The sequence below is a fragment of the Chlorocebus sabaeus genome, chromosome 15, assembly GCF_047675955.1.
Source record: "Chlorocebus sabaeus isolate Y175 chromosome 15, mChlSab1.0.hap1, whole genome shotgun sequence".
NCBI classification, from domain to species: Eukaryota; Metazoa; Chordata; class Mammalia; order Primates; family Cercopithecidae; genus Chlorocebus; species Chlorocebus sabaeus.
In genome coordinates, this window is record NC_132918.1 from 70,710,477 (window position 1) to 70,731,173 (window position 20,697).

The following is a 20,697-nucleotide window of genomic DNA, read 5'->3' on the forward strand; positions in this document are numbered from 1 at the left end:
AACCCCAGGTAATGCCTCAATGTTAATCAGTTAATCCCTTAAAAATACTTTGATTTATGGAGCAGAGGATAGAACCTGGGAAATTTTGAGGTATCCATCCAACATTGATATTTAAACATGCTCATTCTTTATGTCCTTCAAATTATAGGGCCTGCAAGTCCATCAAAGGAACTTTGGGTTTCCCTTTGGGAGCACTGTTTTTCCAAGTGGTATAACCCCAGTGTGGAAATCTGTGTTTAATAAGCAGACCTTTTTCAGTATGAGGCACAGTAAGTTTAGGATAAGCTTAGAAACCATCAGGGTTGTCGAGTACAATTATTCCTGAGTTAAACAGGACAAATGACCCATTACAAGTTACATGTGATGCATTCAGACTTTAGGAACTTGACCAGAATGTCTGAAGTGTACAGGAAAAAACCATGATCATTTACTTGGATGGAGTGGTTAGGTACTGCTTCCACCAAGCCAGAGGTAACTGAATATTGGTGTAGTACACTGTCTTTTTTGTTGACCAAAAAAGTTAAAATATCTACAGGAAAATTTAACAGAGACCAAAATAAAATTTTTAAATTGTGCTGTCAGGTTGGGTACAGTGGTTCACACTTGTAATCCCAGCACTTTCGGAGGCCGAGGTGGGCCAATAAACTGAGGTTAGGTGTTCGAGACCAACCCAGCCAACATGGCAAAACCCGTCTCTACTAAAAATATAAAAATTAGCCAGGAGTGGTGGTGGGCGCCTGTAATCCCAGCTACTCGGGAGGCTGAGGCAGGAGAATCACTCGAATCCAGGAGGCAAAGGTTGCAGTGAGCCGAGATCATGCCACTGCACCCTAGCCTGGGTGACAGAATGAGACTCCATCTCAAAAAATAAATTTAAAAAAAATTGTGCTGTCAGCCATTTAAGTCTTGAATCAACGCAAAGACATCTTGCTCTTTGGTAGAAAGCTCAGTGTTGTGAAGTTGTAACTTCTCCCCAGAAGAAGCTGTGAATTCAATGTGATGTTCTCTAAAATTTACAAAAAAAAAAAAAAAAAAAAAAAAGATTATTTGGGGAATTTATGGAGGCAGGCAGTAGAAGGATGGATGCTAATTGGTGTGACGATTCTTTTTTTTTTTTTTTTTTTTTTGAGACGGAGTCTCGCTCTGTTGCCCGTGCTGGACTGCAGTGGCCGGATCTCAGCTCACTGCAAGCTCCGCCTCCCGGGTTTACGCCATTCTCCTGCCTCAGCCTCCCGAGTAGCTGGGACTACAGGCGCCCGCCACCTCGCCCAGCTAGTTTTTTGTATTTTTTAGTAGAGACGGGGTTTTACCGTGTTAGCCAGGATGGTCTCGATCTCCTGACCTCATGATCCACCCGTCTCGGCCTCCCAAAGTGCTGGGATTACAGGCTTGAGCCACCGCGCCCGGCCCGATGTGATGATTCTTAAGTTCATCTGAAAAAATTAAAAGATAATAGTTGAAGGAAAAAGTTTGTAGGAAAAAAAAAGACAGAAAGAAAGACCACTTTTCCATGAAATAAAATGCATTATAAGCAATAGCAATCAAAACAATGAGTTACTGGAGTAGCAAGATGAATAGTGCAGCACTGGGTCTGGAGGTATTCCCAAATACATATGCAAATTCAGCATAAGAGGTGGGTATTGAAATGAGTGATGAAAACATATACTATTTAATAAATTGTGGGGGAAAGCAAGCTTCCTACTTCATTGCTTCCAACAAAATAAACCTCAGATATGCCATAGAGGGATAAATGATTGGGACGAAGAAAAAGTTGACACTGCAAAGTTCTAAAAGAAATATGGGTCTATTTTGTACTTAGGGAGAGAGGACCTTTTTAGGAGTGACATGAAATGCAAGAGCTAGAAAGTGAAATATTGATTTGACCACAAAGCAAAAGTAAGTTCTCATCAAAAGTCAAAAGACAAACAACAAGCTAACATAAGATATTTGCAATACATACTACTATTTTAAAGATCTGATTTCCTTACTGGGCAAGTACATTCATTTATATATCAGTATACACATTGGCACATATATATAAATACATATATGCCATTTTAATTTCTTCAACTAGATCCCTAATTTTTTTGTGCTCTGGAAGGATACAAACAAAATTTTTTACTATGACTTTGGGACAATCTTTGAATTAATATAATTTTAAAATCATATTTTTATAATGGCATAGCATGTATTGTATAAACATAAAGTAAAATCTGTTGATACTGTGTTTAACTTGTAATGGCCCATAATTCAATGGTTCTTAGTCTTTTCAAAGACAAAGACTCCTTTAAACATCAGAAACTGTGGCCCCGATCCTCTGAGAAGTACACATAAGTGCAGATACCCAAAATGCAATGTGAATTGGAAATCCCTGCTCTAAATAGTTCTAAAGAGAGTTGGTCAGTGTTCTATTGCTGTGTAACAAACCAACCCCAAACTTAGTTGCTTAAAACAAAAACCATTCTATTGGTTATGATTCTGTGGGTCAAATACTTAGGCAAGACTCAGCAGGTCCAGTTTGTCTGGGCTTCATGTGGGGTTGTCTGCACGTTACCGGGGTCAGAGGATCCAAAAGGGCCTCACCTACGTGTTTGGGGCCCTGGTCCTGTCTGTTGGCAGGGGTGCCTCAGTGCTCCTCCATTGACCTCTCTCCAACAGAATAGCCTGGGCTCAAGGCAAAAACATGGAGGCTCAAGGCAAAAACAGAAGCCATGTGATCTCTGAAGCTCTGGGCCCAGCCAACACACAGCATCGCTTTCACCACATTCTGTTGGTCAAAGCAAACCACAGCGTCAGCTAAGATTGAGGGGAAATAGACCCAAGGTAGGAGGAATGGCACGGCCACATTACGAAAGGACATGTGGGATAAGAGCGATTGCTGTGGTCATTATTAAAGAACAACCTACCACAATAGAGTTATCTGAAAATGTGCCACTTTTAGCAACAGATGAATTTGTCCATTTGCGCCCTAACATTCATACGCAACAAAACATAGTAATCTAAGAGTGGCTGTACACTATAATAGTAGTCTACTCAATTTAAATTCCCAAGGATTTTCTTTTAACTTATTCAAAATCTTCCAAAATGAAAACTATGAATGTATACCTGGAATGGGAAAGTAGATGCCATAACTTTGGCTTGTATATTTCATCCATTTTGATATGAAACATTTTCCATAACTTAGCTCTAGTTTAGGAACTCTTCAGAAAACCCACACTGTCCTAGATAATGAAGGGTCATACATGTTTATGGTGGACCTCTATGCCCACACCAAGATGAAGGGCTGGAGAAAAAACATAAACCACAAACCTAAAATGGATGAATATAGGGATAAGATTTAGAAATTAAACTAAATTTATGATTTCAAAACCCAAGAGACTTCCAGTTAAGTGTGTTCAGCTTAACTACAAGTTTATCTCCCTTCTTAAACACCATTCACATTCTAGTACCTTAATATTAAATGACAGTAGGCAATCAAGGATCACCAAGCACATGAAGAAAGCCTCCGCTAAACTACAAAGCAAAAGTAAACAAACAAAAGATGACACTCAAGGAAGCAGAGCTAAGAAAGGAAATGGAAGAAAATCATGAAAATCATTGATTTCTAGTCTTGGATAAATTAGAAGATACTGTGTACTATTAAAGAGCAGGTTCAGGGCCGGACACAGTGGCTCACGCCTGTAATCCCAGCACTTTGGGAGGCCGAGGCAGGCGGATCACGAGGTCAGGAGATAGAGACCATCCTAGCGAACACAGTGAAACACCGTCTATACTAAAAATACAAAAAAATTAGCCGGGCGTGGTGGCAGGTGCCTGTAGTCCCAGCTACTCGGGAGGCTGAGAGAGGAGAAGGGCGTGAACCCGGGAGGCGGAGCTTGCAATGGGCTGATATTGCACCACTGCACTCTAGCCTGGGCAACGGAGTAAGACTCCATCTCAAAAAAAAAATAAAGTATTAAAAAAAGAGCAGGTCCAATCAGAGCTCCTCCTCTCTGGCTCTCTTTGCCATCTCTTTTTGACTTCTGGAAATGCAGCTTCCTGTGTGTCTGTCTGATGGTATCATCAAGGTATCCAATGACATGAAGGTGCACAAGTTGTTGACACCAGAGGAGGTGAAGAAGCTCAGGAAGGTGGTACTCTTCTGCCTGAGTGAGGACAAGAACTCATCCTCAAGGAGGGCAAGCGGATGTTGATGGGTGATGTCAGCCAGACTGTCAATGGCCTCTCCACCACCTCTGTCAAGATGCTGCCAGACAAAGACTGCCACAATGCCCTCTATGATGCAAACTGTGAGACCAAGGAGAGCAAGAAGGAGGACCTGGTATTCAGCTTCTGGGCCTGAGTCTGCACCTCTTAAGAGCAAAATGATCTGTGCCAACTCCAAGGACACTATCAAGAAAAAGCTGACAGGGATCAAGCATGAATTACAAGCAAATTGCTATGCGAAAGTCAAGAATGACTGCACCTTGGCAGAAAAGCTGGGAGGCAGTGCCATCATCTCCCTGGAGGGAAAGCTTTTGTGAGCCCCCTTCCTGGAACATCTGGAAGCCCCAGACCTGCCCACAGGGGTTGCAGGTTGCTGTGTTCCTAACAGACAGGAAGGGACTGGAGAATCTCAGCAAGGGGAGAGTAATCCTTTCACCCCAGTTGCCAAACAACTCCCCACCAAGCCCTGCTTTTTCCTCTCCCTTCCATCCCTGACAGTTCTAGCCTTCCCAAATTACTTTTGATCTTCTGATTCCTCTTGGGTTGAAGTGTTAACAGAAAGGAGTCCTGATCCACACCTCAAGAGAGGGTTCTTAGATCTCAGGCAAGAAAGAATTTAGGGCAAGTCCACAGAGTAAAGTGAAAGTAAGTTTATCAGAGAAATAAAGAAACAAAAGAATGGCTACTCCATAGGCAGAGAAGTACCATGGGCTGCTCCACAAAGGATACTTAGTTATTTCTTGATTATATGCTAAGTAAGGGGTGGCTTGTTCTGAGTTTTCTGGGAAAGAGGCAGGCAATTCCCAGAACTGAGGATCCCTTCCCCTTTTAAACCATATAGGGTAACTTCCTGATGTTGCCATGGCATTTGTAAACTGTCAGGGTGCTGGTGGGAGTGTCTCTTAGCATGCTAATATATTATAATTAGCGTATAATGAACAGTGAAGACAACCAGAGGTCATTTTCATGGCCATCTTGGTTTTGGTGGGTTTTGGCTGGCTTCTTTGCCACAACCTGTTTTATCAGCAAGGTGTTCGTGGCCTGTACCTTGTGCTGAGCTCCTATCTCATCCTGTGACTTAAAATGCCTAACCTCCTGGGAATGCAGCCTAGTAGCTCTCAGCCTTATTTTACCCAGTCCTTGTTTTGGATGGAGTCAATCTGGTTCAAACGCTCTGACAGAAACAGACCACGTACCCTGCAGGCACTTCAGTTTGGGGGGAGGGTATGTTTTTAATAACACCCCAACTCCTCACCTATTCCTTATCCTTCCTCTGCTGCCAACTTCCAACTGCAGTGCTTACTCATGCTTGTCTGTGAGTTGTGTGTATAAATGGAAAATTGTGGGATGAGCCCTCCCCATGCTACTGGTTCTTCTCCCTTTTTTCCTGGTCACAGCCACTCATGGAAGCAGGACCAGTAGGGGACCTTCAGTTTAGGGGTGGTTGGGGGAAGCAGAAAACAAAGTGGTGGGGCAAGGGGAAGAAAGAACTTTTGGAAATAAAGATAAAATTACCCAAGTGAAACAAGTTGTTAAATGCAAATTTTCTTACGTACCCAGTTTTAGCTAAGTCCAAGACCAACAGATTCCAAATCACCTGTTGAGACCATGCGAGAGAAAGTGAGGCTGACTTTACATCCCCTTTCATCACCTACCTGAAGCACATATGAAAGAAGATAAGGAGATTTATTGAGGAAGGCTGGTCATGAGAATTTCTTAAAGAGAGTTACCAGTGTGTTCTTTGCTGCTTATCTCCCCCTGGGAAAGTAAGGGGATTGCCCCCTCTACCCCAGAAGTGAAGTGAGTTGACTTTTAGAGAAATACTCAAGGATATTACCGTATATCTCCCTAAAATTCTGAGGGGCAGTGTGATTGATATCCAACTGGACCTGCTAAAGTCAAAAGTGGGAGTGAGGCTGTCTGGAGTTGCCCCTAACTGTAGAACAAAGAGAAAGGGCTGCAGTGAAGGCTTGCTGCATCTCACTGATAGTTGGACAAAAGTTTATACTTCCTGAAGTTTGCATGTGGAAAGGAACAGAATTTGAGTCATCCTGAAATGGACCCCTGGAAAGACAAGATGTCCCCAGTTGTCTATTAAGACAATTGTCTGATTTAGACGATTTGTAATACCTGAAAATCGCCCAAGTTCCTTTCATGGGTAGAGAAAAAAAATTCAAAATAATATGGTTGACAGGCTATGGTATTTAAAAATACATTAAATAAATTCTTTTCATGATTTACACCTTAAAAGTCCAACTGTTTTTTAGCAAATTAGTTACCTTTGTAGTTTCATCATTCTTTAGCATCTCCCTAGTGGATCTGTTGGCACCTTTTGTTGTCAGTCCCTGGAATCTCCCCTGAAACATTGAGACAATGAGAAAAGTCACAATGAACATCCTTTGACAGAAAGGAAAATATTTAATAGGTAGGCTGGATGACAACATCAAGACACTCTCACAAAATGTAGGATAAAAAGACACAGAGATTATAAAATTAGGAGGGAGCAGGCAAGAGAGATTTAGATCAGCCCTGAAGGTTTAACATTTGGCTATTAAGAATTAAGGGAGAAATAAGAGAAAATGAATGGGAGGAAATTTTTTTTTTTAAAAAAAGGGCATTTCCTGAGAACTGAAGAGTATAAAGTTTCAGACTAGAAGGGCAAAATGTCTAGGTGCAGTTATTGGAAAAAATGTTTAAAAGATTCATTTCAAGCAGCACTACTACAATATTTCAAAATAACAGATCCAAAAAAGGAGAGGGAAAGTTATAATCATAGCAATTGGAATCAGAAAAACATCAGACTTTTTAATAGCTACATCAGAAGAGAGAAAAACAAAAAAGCAATATTTTTCTAATTCTGACAGAAAATTACTAGCGACCTAGAATTCTATACCTGCCAAAACTTTTAAGTTTGAGCATGGAATAGAGACATCTTTAGATATGTAAGGTCTCAGAATGTTTCTCTCCACTGTACTCCTTACTAATCTGATCCTTGAGGTTTGGCTTTAACCAGATTAGGCAGTTAACTCTGAAACAGAAAGGATTCATGAAACTAAGTGTCCAACACAAATCAGAAATCTAAAGCAATATTGAGATGATGAGAAAAGGTAAAGTCTCACATGGCAGCTGTACGATGGCTCTAGAAAGAAACAAGTTCAGATTGGATACAAACAATGTAATTGGTACATTATCTGGTCTATTTGACTATTGGAAAGTAATACTAATAATGAGGCATATGAAAGAAAATTAAGAGTAGGTATATAACTAAGCAAGTTTAAAAAGAGAAGCAACAATCAACTTGCTGAAAAATAAGAATTTGTATGAGAAATAGAACAGAGTACACTAGTTGGCTTTGTGGTAAATAATTCATAGTACTTATAAACACTATTTAACAAGAACCTTATCATGAATTATAAATAGTTCTAAAGTATTATTAGCAATATATATCTTTAAATGAAGTAAGCAGGAGGATGGTATAAGAGAGCTAATTCCTCTTGTCCCATAAAGAATATCAATATGCAGTATAAAATTGGTATATTAAGAAATAGCAATACAAGGTATTTGGCAATCTAGAGATCAGAATAAATGGATGAGAGATTTAAGTAGTTACCTCTGGGCTGGGTGCAGTGGCTCAAGCCTGTAATCCCAACACTTTGGAAGACTGAGGCAGGCAGATCACCTCAGGTCAGGAGTTCAAGACTAGGCTGGTCAACATGGCAAAACCCCATCTTTACTAAAAATACAAAAATTAGCTGAGCACAGTGGTGCATACCTACAATCCCAGCTACTAGAGAGGCTGAGGCAGGAGAATCACTTGAACCCGGGAGGCTGAGTTTGCAGTGAGCCAAGATCATGCCACTGCACTCTAGCCTGGGCAACAGAGCAAGACTCTGTCTCAAAAAAAAAGTAAAAACTATTAAGTGAAATAGGAGGAGGTTCCAAGATAGTTGAATAGGAACAGCTCCAGTCTACAGCTCCTAGCGTGAGTGACACAGAAGATGGGCTATTTCTGCATTTCCAACTGTGGTACTGGGTTCATCTCACTGGAGCTTGTCAGACAATGAGTGCAGCCCACAGAGTGTGAGCTGAAGCGGGGCAGGGCATCGCCTCACCCAGGCAGTGCAAGGGGTCGGGGACTTCCCTTTCCTAGCCAAGGGAAGTCGTGACCGATGGTACCTGGAAAATCAGGACACTCTCACTCTAATACTGAGCTTTTCCAATGGTCTTAGCAAATGGCACACCAGGAGATTATATCCCGCACCTGGCTCAGAGGGTCCCACGCCCACGCAGCCTCGCTCACTGCTAGCACAGCAGTCTGAGATCCAACAGCAAGGTGGCAGCGAGACGAAGCGGGGGGATGTCCACCATTGCTGAGGCTCGAGTAGGTAAACAGAGTGGCCAGAAGCTCGAACTGGATGGAGCCCAATGCTGCTCAAGGAGGCCTGCCTGCCTCAGTAGACTCCACCTCTGGGGGCAGGGCATAGCTAAACAAAAAGCAGCAGAAACTTCTGCAGACTTAAACATCCCTGTCTGACAGCTTTGAAGAGAGTAGTAGTTCTCCCAGTATGGAATTTCACATCTGAGAATGGACAGACTGCCTCCTCAAGTTGGTCCCTGACCCCCGAGAAGCCTAACTGGGAGGCACCCTCCCGGTAGGGGCTGACTGATACCTCATACAGTTGGGTGCTCCTGTGAGACGAAACTTCCAGAGGAAGGATCAGGCAGCAACATTTACTGTTCTGCAGCCTCTGCTGGTGATACCTAGGCAAATAGGATCTGGAGTGGACCTCCAGCAAACTTCAGCAGACCTGCAGCTGAGGGTCCTGACTGTTAGAAGGAAAACTAACAGAAAGGACATCCACACCAAAACCCCATCTGTACATCACCATCATCAAAGACCAAGGGTAGATAAACGACAAAGATGGGGAGAAACCAGAGCAGAAAAGCTGAAAATTGTGAAAATAAGAGTGCCTCTCCCCCTCCAAAGGAACACAGCTTCTCACCAGCAACAGAACAAAGATGGACAGAGAATGACTTTAATGAGTTGAGAGAAGAAGGCTTCAGATGATCAGCAATAACAAACTTCTCCAAACTAAAGGAGGATGTTTGAACCCATCACAAAGAAGCTAAAAACCTTGAAAAAAGATTAGACAAATGGCTAACTAGAATAAACAGCATAGAGAAGACCTTAAATGACCTGATAGAGCTGAAAACCATGGCACAAGAATTACATTACGCATGCACAAGCTTCAGTAGCTGATTCGATCAAGTGGAAGAAAGGGTATCAGTGATTGAAGATCAAATGAATGAAATGAAGCAAGAAGAGAAGTTTAGAGAAAAAAGAGTAGAAAGAAACAAACAAGGCCGGGCGCAGTGGCTCATGCCTGTAGTCCCAGCACTTTGGGAGGCCGAGGCGGGTGGATCACAAGGTCAGGAGATCGAGACCATGGTGAAACCCCATCTCTACTAAAAATACAAAAAAAAAAAATCAGCGTGGTGGCGGGTGCCTGTAGTCCCAGCTACTCGGGAGGCTGAGGCAGGAGAATAGCGTGAACCTGGGAGGCGGAGCTTGCAGTGAGCCAAGATCATGCCACTGCACTCCAGCCAGGGGGACAGAGTGAGACTCTTTCTCAAAAAAAGAAACAAACAAAGCCTCCAAGAAATATAGGACTACGTGAAAAGACCAAATCTACATCTGATTGGTACACCTGAAAGTGACGGGGAGAATGGAACCAGGTTGGAAAACACTCTTCAGGATATTATCCAGGAGAACTTCCCCAACCTAGCAAGGCAAGCTAAGATTCAAATTCAGGAAATACAGAGAATGCCACAAAGATACTCCTAGATAAGAGACACATAATTGTCAGATTCACCAAAGTTGAAATGAAGGAAAAAAATGTTAAGGGCAGCCAGAGAGAAAGGTCAGTTACTCAGAAAGGGAAGCCCATCAGACTAACAGTGGATCTCTCAGCAGAAACTCTACAGGCGAAAAGAGAGTGGGGGCCAATATTTAACATTCTTAAAGAAAAGAATTTTCAACCCAGAATTTCATATCCAGCCAAACTAAGCTTCATAAGTGAAGGAGAAATAAAATCCTTTACAGACAAGCATATGCTGAGAGATTTTGTCACCACCAGGCCTGCCTTACAAGAGCTCCTGAAGGAAGCACTAAATATGAAAAGGAACAACTGGTACCAGCCACTGCAAAAACATGCCACAGTGTAAAGACCATCGATACTAGGAAGAAACTGCATCAACTAACGAGCAAAATAACCAGCTAACATCATGATGACAGGATCAAGTACACACATAACAATATTAACCTTAAATGTAAATGGGCTAAATACTCCAATTAAAAGACACAGACTGGCAAATTGGATAAAGAGTCAAGACTCATCAGTGTGCTGTATTCAGGAGACCCATCTCACATGCAGAGACACACATAGCCTCAAAATAAAAGGATGGAGGAAGATCTACCAAGCAAATGGAAAACAATAAAAAGCAGGGGTTGCAATCCTAGTCTCTGATAAAACAGACTTTAAACCAATAATGATCAAAAGAGACAAAGAAGGCCATTACATAATGGTAAAGGGATCAATTCAACAAGAAGAGCTAACTATCCTAAATATATATGCACCCAATACAGGAGCACCCAGATTCATAAAGCAAGTCCTGAGAGACCTACAAAGAGACTTAGACTCCCACATGATAATAATGGAAGACTTTAACACCTCACTGTCAACATTAGACAGATCAATAAGACAGAAGGTAAACAAGGATATCCAGGACTTGAACTCAGCTCTACACCAAGTGGACCTAATAGACCTCTAGAGAACTCTCCACCCCAAATCAACAGAAAATACATTCTTCTCAGCACCACATCGCACTTATTCCAAAATTGACCACATAATTGGAAGTAAAGCACTCCTCAGCAAATGTACAAGAACAGAAATTATAACAAACTGTCTCTCAGACCATAGTGCAATCAAACTAGAACTCAAGATTAAGAAACTCACTCAAAACTGCTCAACTACATGGAAACTGAACAACTTGCTCCTGAATGACAACTGGGTACATAATGAAATGAAGGCAGAAATAAAGATGTTCTTTGAAACCAATGAGAACAAAGATACAACATACCAGAATCTCTGGGACACATATAAAGCAGTATGTAGAGGGAAGTATATAGCACTAAATGCCCACAAGAGAAAGCAGGAAAGATCTAAAATTGACACCCTAACATCACAATTAAAAGAACTAGAAAAGCAAGAGTAAACACATTCAAAGGCTAGCAGAACGCAAGAAATAACTAAGATCAGAGCAGAACTGAAGGAGAGACACACAAAAAAACCTTCAAAAACTCAGTGAATCCAGGAGCTGGGTTTTTGAAAAGATCAACCAAATTGATAGACCTCTAGCAAGACTAATAAAGAAGAAAAGAGAGAAGAATCAAACAGATGCAATAAAAAATGATAAAGGGGATATCACCACTTATCCTGCAGAAATATAAACTACCATTAGAGAATACTGTAACCATCTCTATGCAAATAAACTAGAAAATCTAGAAGAAATTGATAAATTCCTGGACACATATACCCTCCCAAGACTAAACCAGGAAGAAGTTGAATCCCTGAATAGACCAATAACAGGCTATGAAATTGAGGCAATAATTAATAGCTTACCACCCAAAAAAAGTCCAGGACCAGATGGATTCACAGCTGAATTCTACCAGAAGTACGAAAAGGAGCTGGTACCATTCCTTCTGAAACTATTCCAATCAATAGAAAAAGAGGGAATCCTCCCTCACTCATTTTATGAGGCCATCATTATCCTGATACCAAAGCCTGGCAGAGACACAACAAAAAAAGAGAATTTTAGACCAATATCCCTGATGAACATCGATGCAAAAATCCTCAATAAAATACTGGCAAACTGAATCCAGCAGCACATCAAAAAGCTTATCCACGATCAAGTTGGCTTCATCCCTGGGATGCAAGACTGGTTCAACATATGCAAATCAATAAACGTAATCCAGCATATAAACAGAACCAAAGACAAAAACCACATGATTATCTCAATAGATGCAGAAAAGACTTTCGACAAAATTCAACAGCTCTTCATGCTAAAAACTCTCAATAAACTAGGTATTGATGGTACGTATCTCAAAATAATGAGAGCTATTTATGACAAACCCACAGCCAATATCATACTGAATGGGCAAAAACTGGAAGCATTCCCTTTGAAAACTGGCACAAGACAGAGATGCCCTCTCTCACTGCTCCTATTCAACATAGTGTTGGAAGTTCTGGCCAGGGCAGTCAGGAGAAAGAAATAAAGGGTATTCAGTTAGGCAAAGAGGAAGTCAAATTGTCCCTATTTGCAGATGACATGATGGTATATTTAGAAAACCCCATCATCTCAGCCCAAAATCTCCTTAAGCTGATAAGCAACTTCAGCAGATTCTCAGGATACAAAACTGATGTGCAAAAATCACAAGCATTCTTATACACCAATAACAGACAAACAGAGAGCCAAATAATGAGTGAACTCCCATTCACAATTGCTGCAAAGAGAATAAAATACCTACGAATCCAACTTACAAGGGATGTGAAGGACCTCTTCAAGGAGAACTACAAACCATTGCTCAGTGAAATAAAAGAGGACACAAACAAATGGAAGAACATTCCATGCTCATGGATAGGAAGAATCAATATCATGAAAATGGCCATACTGCCAAAGGTAATTTATAGATTCAATGCCATCGCCATCAAGTTACCAATGACTTTCTTCACAGAATTGGAAGAAACTACTTTAAAGTTCATATGGAACCAAAAAAGAGCCCACATTGCCAAGACAATCCTAAGTCAAAAGAACAAAGCTGGAGGCATCATACTACCTGACTTCAAACTATACTACAAGGCTACAGTAACCAAAACAGCATGGTACTGGTACCAAAACAGATATATAGACCAATGGAACAGAACAGAGCCCTCAGAAATAATACCACACATCTACAGCCACCTGATCTTTGACAAACCTGACAAAAACAAGAAATGGGGAAAGGATTCCCTATTTAATAAATGGTGCTGGGAAAATTGGCTAGCCATAAGTAGAAAGCTGAAACTGGATCCTTTCCTTACTCCTTATACAAAAATTAATTCAAGATGGATTAGAGGCTTAAATGTTAGACCTAAAACCACAGAAACCCTAGAAGAAAACCTAGGCAATACCATTCAGGACATAGGCATGGGCAAGCCCTTCATGTCTAAAACACCAAAAGCAATCACAACAAAAGCCAAAATTGGCAAGTGGCATCTCATTAAACTAAAGAGCTTCTGCGCAGCAAAAGAAACTACCATCAGAGTGAACAGGCAACCTACAGAATGGGAGAAAATTTTTGCAATCTACTCATCTGACAAAGGGCTAATATCAGAACCTATAAAGAACTCAATCAAATTTACGAGAAAAAAACAACCCCATCAAAAAGTGGGCAAAGGATATGAACAGACACTTCTCAAAAGAAGACATTCATACAGCCAAGAGACACATGAAAACATGCTCGTCATCACTGGCCATTAAAGAAATGCAAATCAAAACCACAGTGAGATTCCATCTCACACCAGTTAGAATGGTGATAATTAAAAAGTCAGGAAACAACAGGTGCTGGAGAGGATGTGGAGAAATAGGAACACTTTTACACTGTTGGTGGGACTGTAAACTAGTTCAACCATTGTGGAAGACAGTGTGGCAATTCCTCAAGGATCTAGAACTAGAAATACCATTTGACCCAGCCATCCCATTACTGGGTATATACCCAAAGGATTATAAATCATGCTGCTATAAAGACACATGCACACGTACATTTGTTGCAGCACTGTTCGCAATAGCAAAGACTTGGAACCAACCCAAATGCCCATCAATGGTAGACTAGACTAAGAAAATGTGGCACATATACACCATGGAATACTATGCAGTCATAAAAAAGGATGAGTTCATGTCCTTTGTACGGACATGGAATAAGCTGGAAACTATCATTCTGAGCAAACTATCACAAGGATAGAAAACCAAACACCGCATGTTCTCACTCATAGGTGGGAACTGAACAATGAGAACACTTGGACACAGGATGGGGAACATCACGCACCGGGGCCTATTGTGATTGTGGGGAGTGGGGAGAGGGGAGGGATAGCATTAGGAGATACACCTAATGTAAATGATGAGTTAATGGGTGCAGCACACCAACATGGCACATGTAAACATTTGTAACAGACCTGCACATTGTGCACATGTACCCTAGAACTTAAAGTATAATTTAAAAATAATAATAATAAATAAATCATTAATGTAAAAAATAAATAAGTAAATTAGTGGTTGCCTCCAAAAAGTGGAACGGGAAGGGAAAAAATGAGAGTTCAGTGTGTAGGGAATTTTCTTAAATTGTTAAATTTCTTTTGGCACCATTTTAATTATGTGTGTATATTACTTTGACAAAGAAATTGAAAAGAAATATTCATCGTGGCTGATTCAATTCAAGCTAACATGTATTGGTCACCTTCTTTTTTCAGATCAGTGTGAGTTGTGGAGAATGAGGAGATAAGAAACAATTTGGCTTTTGTTGGGGTTACTTAGGGAAGGGGAGAGACAGGGGTTAGAGGAGTCGAGAGCATAGGCTCTGGTGTTAGGCGGGGGTGTGAATTCCAGCCCCCACCCATGCTGGCTGGCTGACCCTGGGCAACTTCTCTCTGCCTCTGTTTCCTCAGCTATAATATGGGGATGGTAATAGCACAAGCATACTGTAGATGTTTGGTGGGAGGCTTAATTGAGTGAATGGATGTTCAGTGAGTGCTTTGGTGTGTAACACATACCAAATGTTCAATAAGCAGCAGTTATCACTCAATTTTAGATAAGGACACACACATCATGAACTTGTAAGTACAATGCTAGAAGGCCACCCTAAGTGCCTAGAAGGCAGAGCCCACGGATTTTTGAAAATTAATTCTTGGATAAAAATAATTGTCAGTTACAGGGCACTGATTATGAACTGAAAAGCTTTGCAGAAGCAATCCACTGTGTGACAGACCTCTGAAGCCTGGCATGTTGGCATGTATTTTCTTGGCTTCTGTCTCCTGCCTTGTGCATATCAGGCCAGGTTTGGCACCTCATTACCTTCTCTTGGCTTCCCCAGTTCCATTGTGCAGTCACCTCTTAAGTTTTCTGCCCTAGGGTAACTGCTAACAGCATTTACCCCATCTTCTGGCTGTCAACTGAAAGGCCACTGTGAGTTCACTTCCTGAGAGGGGCCCTGCTAGAGACCAAATAACCCAACCAAATTGCCAGAATTTCACATTTACTTTCTGCAAGAGCGGACAGGGAAACTCTGTTTCTGCCTCTGACAACCTCATCTATTATGATCTCTGCTATATTCTCTTCTTGTACTGCTATTGTTTTTCACCTACGTGACCAGGGAACAGTCCACAGGAAAACACAGGAGAACATGTAAAGCATTTAAATGCGGAAATATTTTAGTAATGTAGCCATACATAAACTTTCAAAGTCTCATTAATAAACGTTCATTTATTTGAGTATATTCAGCCTCTAAAACAGGTCTTTAAAACATACATAACAAGTGTTAAAGTTCTTTTAGAATTTTCCTAGTAGGTTTTTTCAGTTTTCACCAGAAGACACCCCCACTAGGGAGGGAAAAAAAATATTCAAAACATGCTATGATCTTAAGAGGAAAAAAGGAAATAAAATTATGTATTCCATATGATCTTATCTATGTAAGAAGAGAAAGATAAAGACAACTAGAAGAATATAAACCAAAATGCTAAGAGAGGTCATTCTGGGTTCAGAGATTTAGCAGTTTTTCTTTCTTACACCTTTTCTTTTATATGTATAGTCTATTATGAGAACGACATATATGTTTTAAAAATAATAGCCTCAAGATAAATAATACAATTAAATTTAATTCCACAAATAACTTCAGTACTTACTATTTTCTAATATAATTTTAGGTGCTTTTAGAGTTCAAGGTACTTGGTAATAAAATGTATTTTATTCATTTAGTATTTGTTTAATGGCTTCTTATTATTGTCATTATTCCTTAGTAGATTTTAAACCTCTTGTGGGCAAAAATCAAATGTTAGACTTCTCTGTAATACAACTGCCTGACCCAATTCTTCTTTGATATTAAATGCTTATAAGTATTTCAGCTTTGGAGCAGGACAAAGAGGGATGGTCCTTCCTGTCTGCCCAAAAACATATGATACTTGAAACAAATTTTCAACAATGACATTTGGACATTTATGGCCACCTCTCTCATTAGCTGGAATTCCACTGAACTAATCCTAAGTTCTAAGTTTAGTGCCAATTACCTAAAGGTTAATGTGGTCAAGCAATACCGGGAGAATTGGGGTTTTTCCAAGAAATGGTCTGTATCACATTATGTTCAGGATGAGAGAGTGATTGACACTGTAGAACTGCTCACTTGGGAGACCCAGAGTGTCCTGCTGGGCTCCTCTCAGAGCAGGGTCCTTCTCGGTGAGGTTTAAGGGAGGGAAAGATAAAGGACAAGGAAGTAAATGAAGCTGGGCAGAGTGTGTGGACAAGTTCAATAATTATTTATAAATCACCATGGATGCAGTGATGAACAAGTCCCTGCCCTCACAGATATTACTTTCTAGTAGAGCTAAACGCCATTAGATCTCAATGTATCAGAATGAGATGCCCCTGAAAAGTGAGAGATTTGAGACCATGTACTAAATCAGAAGAGGCAGGAACAAAAAATGTACATTTTGCTCATCTGTGGATATGTCAACCACTATCACCATCCTTTTCCTTACCCACCCCCATCCCCACCCCCACCCCCACAAAAAGTTGGAATACATTCACTACAGAATAGCAAGGCGAAATATTCCATGTATCAACAATAATAAAAAAAAGTATTCTGTGTATGAACATGATTCTCCAATTCAGAATCCTAATCACAACCATTATAGTTAATTTAGGAAGCTCTTAGGAATTCAGAGAGAATCTACAGCATTTATTTGAAAAGTTCCCTCAGTCTGTCAGAAGACCTCATCTTATGGGGCTTTAGCAACAGTTACATTTAGCCTCACTTTCTACATTTGCCCTCTTGTTCATTCTACTCAGGAAAGTCGACTTTTTGATGTGTCTGAAATGCATCGACATCATTCCCACCTCAAGGCTTTTGCTTTTATTGTTCTCTCTGCCCGAAATGTTCTTCCACCAAATCTTTACATGCCTCTTCTCGTATTTTTCAATTAGTTGTTCAGACATCACCTCCTCACAAAGGCCTTTCATGACCACCCTCACTAAGATATCCTCAGCCACCTCTAACCCTTTACCCTGCTTTATTTTTTTGTACGGTACTATTACCTGAAATTATAAATACCTTTTTTTGCCCTAGAATGTACATTCCAGGAGGATAGGTTTCTTGTTTGCCCTCTTCCCTGTCTACATCCCCAGAGCCTTAGAAGAGTAGGTGATTTAGAGTAGATACTCAGTAAGTATTTGTTGAATGAATAAATGCATGAATTTAGTTGAACTAAGATTACCTAGACAGAATAATCCAAAGCACAGGTCAGTTAGATGTAAAAATTGTAATTTATCTCTACAAACATTCAACACTAAATCTTTCATTGAACCATAGGTTTCACAATATAATCACCATTATTGAGCATTGAAACATGTGTATGCCTGCGTGTGTGTGTGTGTGTGCGTGCCCACACACACACACACACAGAGAGAGAGAGAGAGAGAGAGAATTAAGCAAAGTACCAAAACATAAACGTTTTCTGAAACTCATGAGCTACATCATTTTGGTCACTTTAGACCATAAAAGCACTAATTTCCTAACCCATTGCATTTCAGCCTCCTTTGCAGCAGGCATCCCGTGGGAGAGCAAGAGATAGTATCTAGAGGCTGTGTTTACCAAAGGGATGCTCTGCTCTGAAAGTCCCCTGGCTATTGTCACACCATTTGTTTTTCATGATTGGAATGTGTGGCATTATTGAAGGGTGGGCTGGTGTCTAAATTGAATGGGTGAAGAGAAACAGACATTCTCTTTGCCACCTTTGTAGATAGGTGGCTGTGGAGTCTATGTACTGAATTACCCACTGTCAATTATTGATGGTTTGGCTGGAATCATTTACACTCTCTAGTTACTTTGACATCTAGCCAAAAGGTAGCTGCCAGCCTGCTAGGAACCTCCCTTTTATCCATAGGGAAGTTCAAAAGAAAAGATTTAGCAAACCAAACTCATCTGCACAAGCTTTTGTGGATTTCTGGAAGACTCAGGTCATGTTGCTTATTCATAAGAGTTTAAGTTCATTCTTTTATTCATTTAATTTTATCCAAGAAAGGCTGACATTCATCAGTTTGCACTAATACAACTCTAGTGGTTATTAAATTACTGAAATATATGTGTAGCCCTTGGTAAGTGGCCACTACTCTGAGCCTTTCATCACCAGGGTCACCTCCCCAGACCTTCCCAAAGTCACCACTCAAAGGTTAGTTCTTGGCACAGCAGGGGACCTTCAAAACCGGGTCTCTGAGAGAACAGTTGCGGTCCATTCTGAGTAGTAGTGCCCACTACTTTCCATATAATAAATATTTGATTATCACCTCACCTGAGACTGTAATAGCAGTAAAACCTGCACTTGAAAGGTCTATGTTCATTACTTCATAAGAAATTCAAGACTAGCTTAACAGAAATAGAGGTCACATAATCTGAAAATATTAAATTGTTTTGAAACACCCTTAAAGAAGTCTCCCGGGATCTAATTGTATTGCTTTGCCCTACCAAAACAAACCTCACTTGCTAAATGAAGTTTAGCCTAAAGCTGCCTCCTTCCATATTTTAAGCTTGGCCTGAAGGTTTCTGTGTTCATTGTGAACTATAACAACTGGAAGTATAAATGCTCCGTAGCCTACACTTGTGCCGGTCACTGAGTTTGGCCAATCAAATGTAGCCAGCTGTTGGAACCATGTTCAAATAGGGCAAACACTGAACTGTAATCAGTTCAATGCTTTCTGTACCTCACTTCTGTTTTCTGAACGTCACTCTCCTTTTTCTGTCCATAAATAATTTTCCACCACGTAGCTGCGCAAGAGTCTCTGAGTCCACTCTGGCTCAGGAGGCTGCTGGAATCGCACATCGTTCGTTGCTCAATTAAATTCCTTTAAATTTAATTCAGCTGCAGTTTTTTTTTTTTTTTTTTAATCACACTCTGCCTAATTTGAGAGCATTTCCCCCCACAAAAAAAGACATTCTGGTTTTAACACATACACCCACAAAGGCACAGGGATCTTGCTGTCTTGGATCCTGTATTATAGACATAGTTTGGATGTTAAGAGTCAACTGTATTACATTCCCAGGAGCCATAGCATTGCACCTCCAGAGAAGGTCTGAAGACGGGGCTCAATTAATCACATGTACTGCAATGCTTGGAAACCTATTCATTTTCTGGGAAAAGATTATCCTCAATAGGTTCCACAAAACTACATAAAACTTGCATAACTCTGACTGCAGTTTTTATGTTGCAATTTAGACAATTTCTAAAAAATAAACAAGAGGCCTACTATGGAGCTGACCCACGCTTGAGCCATGCAGAAGGTCTCGAATTGGTTTAAAGGCCCTGGCATGGACATATGAAAAAGAAGACCTGCAGCCTACTAGCTGTTGGTACACAGCATGTAACGCGAAAGAGAACAGGTGGGATGAATATCAGTGATAGTAAAGTGCAGAGACCTGCTGACATATTTCTCCCTCCCAAGAAGAATGAGGAGTTTTGGTGCTGATCAGTCACTACACTGGGCTGACTATAAAGGACTCTAAAGACTAATGGAAGAAAAATAGGTGACTTTATTGTACTACTGTACTTACCTCATCATGTTGTTTTAGTAATTTTTGTTTCTGTAGGAAGCTTCCCTAGTGAGTTGCTTCTGCCTCCACGGAATGTAAGTTCAATTTCCCATTTAGTTGAGTACTGGATAGAACCATCCCTCCATGCTAAGCCCTGCTGTCTTTAAAATTTTAAGCCCAGTGTTCACAAGTGATGAGCCACCACCATCAGGCTTTCTTTTTTAGAGAAAGGAAATAGGAATGCATGTTCTTATCAGTTCTTATGCCTCTGGTTTTATTTTACAAGCAGCCTGGACATGTGAATTAATGTGTGGCTCTGACCAAAACAAAACATTACTTAGAAGCAAGTGAGGACTTTTTTTCTCCCCTTAAAGTATCTGGCTCTACAAAGCAGGAAATAAATACTTTGCCTCACTTCAGCATTCCTGTCCTTGGCAGTTGATTTGGCTAGACAGGTGATAAACAAGAGAGATTTTAGGGGGAAGCTCTGTCTAGGGGAGAAGGAATAAGAAGGAAGTAGGTCAAAGCCTGGCAAGGAATTTTAGGAAGGATCTCGCTTTGGAGAAGCTATTGACAGAGCTTGAAGCAAATGAAAATCAAGTCTC

At 40.6% G+C, this 20,697-nt stretch overlaps 1 protein-coding gene, 1 non-coding gene and 1 pseudogene across 2 annotated transcripts in view; all 3 read left to right on the top strand.

Annotated features, from left to right (window-relative positions):
* The window catches only part of RARB (retinoic acid receptor beta), a 769,451-nt gene that overhangs the window by 491,969 nt on the left and 256,785 nt on the right, over positions 1 to 20,697 (top strand). The gene's annotated exons all lie outside the window — the stretch shown is intronic.
* Positions 4,029 to 4,990, top strand: LOC103241774 (cofilin-1 pseudogene; annotated as a pseudogene).
* LOC119626041 (U7 small nuclear RNA) lies at positions 15,831 to 15,895 on the top strand. Its single transcript, XR_005242237.1, has one exon. It is a non-coding gene; the product is annotated as a U7 small nuclear RNA (small nuclear RNA).